The following is an 11,210-nucleotide window of genomic DNA, read 5'->3' as shown; positions in this document are numbered from 1 at the left end:
GCATACTTAACTCAACTAAAAGACTATAAAGAATATATACTTTCAGAAGTAAAACATTTTTAGACATAAATAATACTCCTGAAGTCTCCATTGTCTATGTTTGGGATGCCTTAAAATCATATCTATATGGACAAAGTATCAGATGGTATAATAATAAAAGGAAATCTTGGGATAAGGAATTGTTAGATATTCAAAGTAAATTAGACTCTTATAAACATAATAATAAAGAAAATATTATGGACAAGAAAGTTATTGAAGAAATAAACAAACTAAATGAGAAATACAAAGAAATTTTAACTCATAAAGTTAAAATAACTTTAGAGAAATACAAGTTTTTGTCTTATTCAATAAGCCCCAAATACTTACATAGACTTAAAAACAAAACAAAAAGGTTGAATAAACAAAACCATATCAAAGAAATCTTTTCTCTAAGGAAAGAAGAATGTTTCTAGTATACCAGAAATACTAGATGAATTTAGAAATCACTTTCACAAAATTAACCATAATAACATTAACATGGAACCTAAAGATAAAATAAAGGAGTTTATAACCACAAACATGAATAAAAAGCTTAATAAACAACAGATTAAACTATTGGACAAAAGTATTTCATATACAGAGGTTATTACACAAATAAATAAGCTTAAATCAAACAAAGCACCGGGTAATGATGGTATTATACCAGAGATATATAAAATCCTTTCTAAAAGTACATAGTCATTAATACATAAGGTTTTTATTTTGGCCCAAACTGAGTTAATAACCCCCCCCCCATCTTGGCAATATACATTTATTTTGCCAATTTTAAAACCTAATAAAGATCCAACTAGATGTACTTCATATCGGCCCATCTCATTACTTAATGTTGATTATAAAATGTTTATGAGTATTTTTGCTGATAGATTGAAGACAATCATCCCCGGCATTATAGATATAGATCAGACAGGCTTCATTGTAAATAGAAATACTTTTGTTAATATAAGAAGAACTTTAACATTAATTGATTTTGCAAATAGGAAAAAGAAAGATTTAACACTTATTAGTCTTGATATAAGTTCAGCATTTGATTCAGTAAGTTGGGACTATCTGTTTACCTTACTGAAGTGCACAAACTTCTCAGATGCATTTGTAAATCTAATTGAGCATTTATACAAAGGAACATTGGCTTATATTAAGGTAGGAACATATGTTTCACAAAAAATACCCATTTTAAATGTACAAAACAAGGATGTCCACTTGCTCCACTATTATTCACTTTAGTAATGGAGCCTTGGGCTAATTTGATCAGAAACAGTACTGACATAGAGGGTTTTGAAATAGATGAAAATACAACATCCAAAATTCAACTTTTTGCAGATGATGGTCTAATTACATCAGCAGGATCTAATTCTTCTATGCAGTCTCTATTTGATAAAATTATGAATTTTAAAAGTATTTCTGGTTTAATATTCAATGAAGAAAAAACTAAAATACTACCTATATATACACGAAAAATATTCTCATTAGTGATTTTACTAAATATGTACCCAATTCAGGTCAGATAACTTATTTAGGTATATTACTATCTAAAGATATTAAATCTATTATATATAATAATTATAATACCTGTTTTCTTAATATACAAAATCTTTTTAATACCTGGAATAATATGTTTTTTACTATGGAGGAGAGACTTACAATTATTAAAATGATAATATTTCCCAAGATTTTATACTTAATACAATCAATAATACTTCCACCTACAAAAATAATTATCAAGAAACTGAATACACTAATGTTAAATTTCCTATGGGCACCTAATAGACCTAGGATTGCATTAAAGAAACATACTAATAGCTGGTCTCAAGGGGTATTTCTTTTCCAGACTTTAATTTATATACTATCTCTTCTATTGTAAAAGTTATTACTTTATTAATAGATCAGTCATATGTCGCAAAATGGAAAGATTATTGGTAGCTAATTAGTATGCACTTCATGAAAATCTCCTTAACACATAAAAATATGATTGTAAATAACTCCATGTTATGGTTACTAAAGGAATTTTGTACTTCACCTATTACACCTAAACATATGGTTTGTTACCCATTAAATATTATTATTAGCTATCATAACTTTATATTCATGCACCCTAAGTATAGGGAATGGAATTTTATTATATTCCCTATAATGTATACTCAGGGTATGCTTTTGTCATCTACTTCTGAAGGAACTCATTTAGCTATAGATAATGATCTAAAGTACTGGTATCAGTTGATATCTGATAATAAAGTTAAAAATCTAGATTTCTTAAAACAAGAATTTGATCTAAGAGAAACTTGCTGGTTAGAGGTTCAGACCTTTAGACAACATCTCATTAATAAAATAGATCTAATTTCTATAACAGTTAAAGAATCTATTCCAACACTGATTGATTTCTTGGTATTAAATTTACAACATAAAGTTTCTGATAAAGGTAAACTTTCATACATACATAAAATTAACAGACAAGAAACTTTTTACAGTGTAGATACATACTGGAATTATTTCACTTCTATTAATGGGGACCCACCAAATCAACAAGATAAACAATATATATTGGAATCTGCCTATAGAACTATGTCTTCCATTGTCTGGAGACTTTATACATGGAAATTTTTACATAGATCTTTTTATACACCTTTGATGATGAATAAAATAAATAATAAAGATAATCTATGTAAGAGATGTAATGTAGAAATTAATGCTGACTGGGCTCATATGTTTTATGACTGTATAAAATTGAAAGAATACTGGAAGTCAATTAATGAATTTTTGCAGGCTCTTTTTAAATCTCTTATATTATTCAACACACCTGTACCTCAAAGTGTTAAAAAGGTTAAGCTTCCCTTGTTATGGTCTATTCTAGCAGTGGCTAGGAAAATAATAACCAGAAATTGGATTTCAGATACACCTCCTTCATTCAATGAATTTAAAAATGTTATGAATATAGTGTGCCATATGGAAATAAACACAATTAGGTCAAGAACAACTAGAAAAACATCTTATTATATTGTATGGGATAATTTACAAAATTTGTTAAAAAAATCCTAATTTCAATAGCATGGTATTTTAGTTTAATTAATTGATTTGATTGTAGTGGATGTCTTTGTAAATACTTTAGTTGTTTTGTTGAATGTTATAATCATATCTATTTTTAATTACTTGTATAAAACTGTTATGATATTTCTCTTGTATGTTAAAACAATAAACCTGTTTTGAAAAAAAGAAAATCAAAACTTACTACAGGTTCATAAACCAATCCTAACTGCAGGTAAACTCTTTCACTCCTGGACTATGGCAAGACTCTGGAACAATCTCCTCACCTCCATCCGATCTGAATAACATCCTTTTAAATTCAAAACAGCCCTACACAAGCACCTTCTCTCGAACTGGATTTGTAACTGCTCTACCACATCTAATGCTATCACTTAACTCTCTTCTCCCCAAGCTCAGACCCAGTACTGCCTTTCACAATTAACTGTGTACCTAAAATACACTCTTCCTCCACTTAACCTGTCTCTGACATACTACTAACCACTATTAATTCTCATATTCTTCTCTTTAAGCATTCTGAGTCTTTCTTTAACCTCCAGTATCTCTGTCTACTTGGATTATTTTATGCCTTCTTGCCATCCCCTTTTACTTAATTTCTGATATGGATTCTACAGTCACCCCATTCTAAAACTGACAACTTATCTCTAATTAACTTGATTTTCCTTACACTCCTTTACTGTTTGAAATTGCTCTTTTAGTACAGTTTGAATTTACCTACGTTTACTATTTTATAACATGTTTTTCTGCCAGCTGTAGTAACTCTTGTAAATATTTTTTCTTCCTGTTGTAAATATATTATATTGTTATTGCATTGTTTGATTTGTTTGCACACTGAAGCTTTTCTCCCTGGGCCTTCACTGAAAATGGGCTTTTTAGCCCAGTAGACCTTCCCGATAAACAAATGTCAATAAATAAATAAAATAAATAAGTGCCCTCTGAAGGCCCATGCATTGCATTGGTACAGGCATTGCTTCCCTAAACAGACACACACACACACACACACACACACACACACACACACACACACACACACACACACACACACACACACACACACACACACACTCAAATGTTCATATACAAACTCACATATTTACATATATTTCCACATATTACCACATTCAAACACACATCCACTCAACATCACACACACAACTCCAACATTCACTTGGACTCGCAATCACAATATTGTAAGTCCTCAGATAGAAAAGGCCAGATGACTGAATCAAATGCTTTTGTGATATAAAAAAATAAAATCAATGCCTGCATCTTGTCCTGAAATTCTATCAAAATTCTTGCAGCTGCCCATCAGTTCTACATAGACTGAGGCTTGTATATAAAACCTCTATGACTTTATACAATGAAATATGACTGTACTTCATCCAGCCTGGACATGATTATTTTAGCCAAGCTGTTCATGTGTCTATTCAGCAAAGTTACTAGTCTGTAATTGGTCTTATATTTATCAGTTGCTTTCTCCTTAGGAATCATTGGAATCCTCATAGAGTGCATAGAAGGTGGGATAACACTAGTCTCCTGATTCTGTTACATTAATTTAATAAGGCTTGCTCTAATATTAGACTATACCCCCATTTGCAAAACTTGTTAGACAATACATTCAGACTATGCATTCTATCCTGTTTTAACGGCTTAATCTCTAATCTCAATTCAAATTAGTAATATCTTTATTGGCACAAGCTTGTTTATTGTTAATCCTTTTCCTTGTTTTTTTCCATGTAAACTATTGAGTCAGTCTCTCAGTCCCCCCTTCAGCGTAAAGTGCATCATAAATCAATTTGAAAGCACTTCTATTGGGTTGCACCCCCACACTTCTTCATTTTTCTCATCTGATAAAGATCACCTAAGGAAAAGTGAGAGAATTGTCCATGTGTTTTTGTTTAGTGAGATTATTTACTTAGATTTGTCTTATATTGTTGTCTACTGTCTCCTGAGTTTTATATAGTGTGGGGATCAGCCAACATTTAGCCCCACAACATTTATTCTGTCTTGTTTCCAGTGGGGTCCTCCCTGATTGTAGCTCCACACGCTCAGGAGGAATACCTCTACCCAGCAGATCCAACCTCACCACTAAGTCTAGTTCCTTTCCTAGAGATCAGGACATTCAGGGCAGCCATTGACTCCATAAGGACTGTTGACTGTTGACCACCATCAATGGTCCTTGCCCACTCAGCCATTCCCCAAGGCTGCACCCTAGGTATTTCCCTTGTTTATCATCTAATACCACAGGAATAAGCAGATCATGCACCTGCTGTTTGTAGACCAAGGCAATTATCTTGGACTTTTGCCTCAAAAATAACCACCAAAAAATACCATTTGCCAAAATCACAGCTTCTGCCACTGATATTTTGTTATAATTCATATTTAACCTTTTTAGTTTGTGCTGTGGTAAAAACCCAGCCACTGGGGATGCACAAAACCAGCCACTGGGGATGCACAAACCAGTGCATTTCTTTGTGCCGGTCCCAATCCCGGATAAATGGGGAGGGTTGCGTCAGGAAGAGCATCCGACGTAAAACCTCTGCCAAATGACTTATGCGAAGAACATTTCATATTTCCATACCAGATCGGTCGAGGCCCGGGTTAACAATGACCACCACCAGTACTGTTAGCCAACGGGGTGCTGGCAGAAATTGGGCTACTGTTGGCCGAAGGAGAAGAGGAGGAGTAAGGTAAGGAGTGTAGTAGTGGGGGTAGAACTTTGAATGTTGGCAGTATGACTGGTATAGGGAGAGAGCTAGCTGATATGATGGAGAGAAGGAAGGTTTAGATATTGTGTGTGCAAGAGACCAGATGGAAGGGAAGTAAGGCCAGGTGTATAGGAGGCAGGTTCAAATTGTTCTATCATGGTGTGGATGGCAGGAGAAATGGGGTAGGGGTTATCCTAAAGGAACAGTATGCTAAGAGTGTTTTGGGGGTGAAGAAAGTGTCTGATAGAGTGATGTTTATGAAGCTGGAAATTGATGGTGTAATGATAAATGTTGTTAGTGCATATGCTCCACAAGTTGGGTGTGCGATGGATGAGAAAAAAACATTTTGGAGTGAGTTGGATGAAGTGGTGGTGAGTGTACCCAAGGGTGAGAGACTAATGATTGGAGTGGACTTCAGTGGGCATGTTGGTGAAGCGAACAGAGGGGATGAGGAAGTGATGGGTAGGTATGGTGTTAATGAGAGAAATGCAGAAGGTCAGATGATTGTGGATTTTGCGAAAAGGATGGACATGGCTGTAGTTAATATGTATTTTATAAAAAGGGAGGAGCATAGGGTGACATACAAGAGTGGAGAAAGATGCACACAGGTGGATTATATCCTATGAAGGAGGGCCAGTCTGAAGGAAATTGGAGACTGTAAAGTGATGACAGGGGAAAGTGTAGTTAAGCAGCATAGAATGGTAGTCTGTAGGATGACATTGGTGATCAAGAAGAGGAGGAGGAGTGTGAAAGCAGTGCCAAGGATTAAATGGTGGAAGTTAAAAAAGGGTGATTGTGAGGTGGAGTTCAGGGAAGAGTTAAGACAGGCACTGGGAGGCAGTGAAGAGTTACCGAATAGCTGAGTAACTACAGCAGAGCTAATAAGGGAGACTGTTAGAAAGGTGCTTAGTGCGACATCTGGACAGAGGAAGGAGGACAAAGACACCTGGTGGTGGAATGACGAAGTACAGGAGAGTATACAGAGGAAGAGGCTGGCGAAGAAGAAGTGGGATTGTCAAAGAGATGAAGAAAGTAGACATGAGTATAAGGAGATGAGGCGCATGGCAAAGAGAGAGGTGGCAAAGGCTAAGGATAAGGCACATGGAGAGTTGTATGAGAGATTGGACACTAAAGAGGGAGAAAAGGACCTGTACCAATTGGCTAGACAGAGGGACAGAGATAGAAAAGATGTGCAGCAGGTAAGGGTGATAAAGGATAGTGAGGGAAACGTACTCACAAGTGAGGAGAGTGTGTCGAGAAGATGGAAGGAGTACTTTGAAGGGCTGATGAATGAAGAGAATGAGAGAGAGAGAGAAGGTTAGATGATGTGGGGATAGTGAATCAGGAAGTGAAACAGATTAGCAGGGAGAAAGTAAGAACAGCTGTGAAGAGGATGAAGAATGGAAAGGCTGTTGGCCCAGATGACATACCAGTGGAAGCATGGAGGCGCTTAGGAGAAATGGCAGTGGATTTTTAACCAGATTGTTTAATGAAATTTTGGAAAGTCAGAGGATGCCTGAGGAGAGGAGAAAATGTGCTTTGGTACCTATCTTTAAGAATAAGGGTGATGTGCAGAGCTGCAGTAACTACAGAGGGATAAAATTGATCAGTCACAGCTTGAAGTTATGGGAAAGAGTAGTGGAAGCTAGGTTAAGAAGGGAGGTGATGATTAGTGATCAGCAGTATGGTTTCATGCCAGGAAAGAGCACTACAGATGCAACGTTTGCTCTGATAGTGTTGTTGGAGAAATACAGAGAAGGTCAGAAGGAGTTGCATTGTGTCTTTGTGGACTTAGAGAAAGCATATGACAGGGTGCCTAAAGAGGAGTTGTGGTATTGTATGAGGAAGTTGGGAGTGGCAGCGAAATATGTAAGAGTGGCACAGGATATGTACAAGGGCAGTGTGATATTGGTGAGGACTGCGGTCGGAGTGACAGATACGTTTAATGTGGAGGTGGGATTACATAAAGGATCAGCTCTGAGCCCTTTTTTATTTGCAGTGGTGATGGACAGGTTGACAGATGAGATCAGACAGGAGGCCCCGTGGACTATGATGTTTGCAGATGACATTGTGATATGTAGTAAGAGTAGGGACCAGGTTGAGGAGACCCTGGAGAGGTGAAGATATGCTTTAGAGAGGAGAGGAATGAAGGTCAGCAGGGCTAAAACAGAATATATGTGTGTAAAGGAGAGGGAGGGTAGAGGAATGGTGAGGATGCAGGGAGTAGAGGTGGTAAAGGTGGATGAGTTTAAGTACTTGGGATCAACAGTTCAGAGTAATGGTAAGTGTGGAAGAGAGGGGAAGAAGAGAGTACAGGCAGGGTGGAATGGGTGGAGAAGAGTGTCAGGAGTGATTTGTGACAGACGGGTACCAGTAAGAGTGAAAGGGAAGGTCTACAAGAGGGTAGTGAGACCAGCTATGTTATATGGATTGGAGATGGTGGCATTGACAAAAAGGCAGGAGTCAGAGCTGGATGTGGCAGAGTTAAAGATGCTAAGATTTGCACTGGGTGTGACTAGGATGGGCAGGATTAGGAATCAGTATATTAGAGGTTCAGCTCAGGTTGGACAGTTTGGAGACAAAGCAAGAGAGGTGAGATTGCATTGGTTTGGACATGTGCTGAGGAGGGATGAAGGGTATATTGGAAAAAGGATGCTAAGGATGGCGCTGCCAGGTAAGAGGAAAAGAGGAAGGCCTAAGATAAGGTTTATGGATGTGGTGAGAGAGGACATGCAGGTGGTTGGTGTGAAAGAGCATGATGCAGAGGACAGGAAGAAATGGAAACAGATGATCCACTGTGGTGACCCCTAATGGGGACAGCCGAAAGAAGATGATGAGTTTGTGCTGTGGTAAAGGATTTTTGTTGTGATAATATACTTTCCTCCTTCTCTTTCACTAAATCAATCATATTTTTCACATTCTATCACTCCTCTCCCATAAGCTCTGCTCTAATAGCTTAAATGGCATCTCAACACACTCTTCTTCCTTTTCTGTTTATTTGCCTTCTTTGGCTTGTTCTATAATCCAGACTAACTTATACTTTGTCCTCTCTTTTCTCCATTTACAGTATTCCCAACACCAAATGCCTTTTTGCTTGATATCTTTTCCCAAACTAAGAGTAATCATAACTATGGCATCAACAGAAACAGACCTCTGTTTGAATTCTGTATTCAATATATGTGAGAGCATTGTCACTAGGTTTAGAAAAGTTGTTGGGAGTCATTTCTAGAAGAAGTAAACTGCTTCTTCCTCTTCTTCTTCATCTCATCAAACCATTCCTTTTCTTCAGTCAGTGCTATGAGTGCCTTCTGCTCCTTGGTGTGACCCTGTTTCCTTCAAAAAGGCTATCAAGATTGCATTCATGACTATGTTATAGTATTTCCCTACTAACTGAAAGTAAGCTGAGATTACCAGTTTATTCCATTGCTGAAAAAATACTGAAAGAAAAACGAAGAGTCAGTGCTTGGAGCATAGAGCATATATATTTTTGTCAAGATAAGCTTAATACCATAAATGGCACCTTTCCAGATAATCCACCTAGCAATATTGTAATTAATACACATTCTGAGTTTACATGTGAAGATATATGAAATAACAGGGTGACCCCTCTGTGGTCGCCGTTTAGCTTATGATCAGCATATAATAATGGAAAGTCCTTATTCTTTAGCCTGCAGGCATCTCTTATTGTAATATGTTCAGTTTTTCTTTCTATGTAGCTTTTGAAATATTTACTTTTTCTTAATCAGCTGGGGATACACTCCTATGTTCCATGATTCCTCCCGTGTCCAAAATTTAGCTAATAGGCTAGGAAGAAAATCTCTAGTGCAAACTTATATTTTGCTTAAGTCTAGTATAGCTTTTCCCTGCATTTTCTAATTCACAATAATGACAAGAATCAATACTCATTCATCACTCACCCTTTATAAAAAAACTCAACTTCTTGCATCATTACGATTGATAAATCATGTCACATTTTCTTAAAAAAACTAAACTTTGTTCTTCATATTATTTCTGCACAAACTTTGTTTTTTAGCAAGCATCACTGCTATCATTGTACTAAATGGACATAGAAACCTGAACCATCAGATGGAAAAATATTAATTGTGTAAACCCTTATCTTGTGTTCAAGCTTCTAAACAATGCTTTTCAAAGCATGGAGAAACATGGTGCTATTGCACCCTTTAAGCACTCATCATCAGTATAAGAAATCTCTCTTGTCAAGTAGTTCCAGAGGTGTTAGACCAATAATTAACATATGTTAGCAGTATAAAGTGAACTTACAAAATCATTCAACATGCTGGATTTGATTTTACAATAAAATCCCTTGTTCAGTGAGACTTTATGAAAAGAAACAGTAATACTTAATGGATCCTTCTGTCTATCATTTTAAGTCTGTTTCCAGTAAAAGAGATACAAATGTGTGTTTTACCTGATGTTGAGCAGCAAGAAGGTTTCTACAAGGCTGTGAAAGCAATGTCCAGAGTTCAAATCTCACAATCTTCATATAAACTTAATGAAACATCATACACCCATTCATGCTCATACACTCTATAAACATATTCAAATATACCTTACAATATTCTTGTACATCTACTTGATGAGTGGTGGGGCTATACAAAGCAGGTTGGCAACACTTCAGGAAAGGAAAGTCTAAAAATGTAGAAGAACAGAAGTTATAGTCCTTTCTCCACTGTTGCGTGTCCATGAAGTTGGTATACATAAATTAGAGGTGGGGAGACCCATGTAACATGGGAAGCAGGGGGCTTGTCCCTTGTAAAAAAGCTTAAAATACTGTTCACTGAAAGTGGCTTTCCACGTTTTTTTGTTTTGGTAGGAGGAAAAGTGGTCAACCGATAATCATGAGTCCTCTCATGCTAACACGCACCCCTTATTAATTTGAAATTAACTCATTTCTTATGAATTATCTCACTGTTTTCAACTCCGTGTACTCCTTGTTCATAGATTGCTCAAATCTGTGTAAGATATACTTATTCCATATACTTAATAACAGCACTGTTATTACTCTGGGATTATTCATTCTTTTATAATAGCCTCTTCTTCAGCTCTGTAATGCACTATGAGTTCTACTTTTTTATTATTTTGCATGCAAAGTCAATACTCAACAAATACAAAGCGGTTGAGCTTAATCCCCATATTGACCTGTGCTCTTAAACTTTCTGAAATAAAAGTTTTGTTGTATATGCTGGGATAGTCTAGAATCACACACTTTATGTTTCCCTTCATTACCAAGCCAGTTCTCAGCCATGTTTTCAGAATGCTGGAACAGATTTATTGTCAGTAAGTATGACTTGAGAACTATGAAATGTTTCTGATATTAGGTAAATGTTAAATGTTCACGCCTGGCTGATTTTCTGAAGTTCAATAGTATATAAGCAGTTTAAAGTGTGCTGCAGTAACAAAAGAAAAAAT

The sequence above is a fragment of the Protopterus annectens genome, chromosome 2.part2 (genome assembly GCF_019279795.1).
Source record: "Protopterus annectens isolate FY-2018-M chromosome 2.part2, PAN1.0, whole genome shotgun sequence".
NCBI classification, from domain to species: Eukaryota; Metazoa; Chordata; order Ceratodontiformes; family Protopteridae; genus Protopterus; species Protopterus annectens.
The sequence above is the reverse complement of the archived record's forward strand: the minus strand, read 5'-3'. Positions refer to the sequence as shown.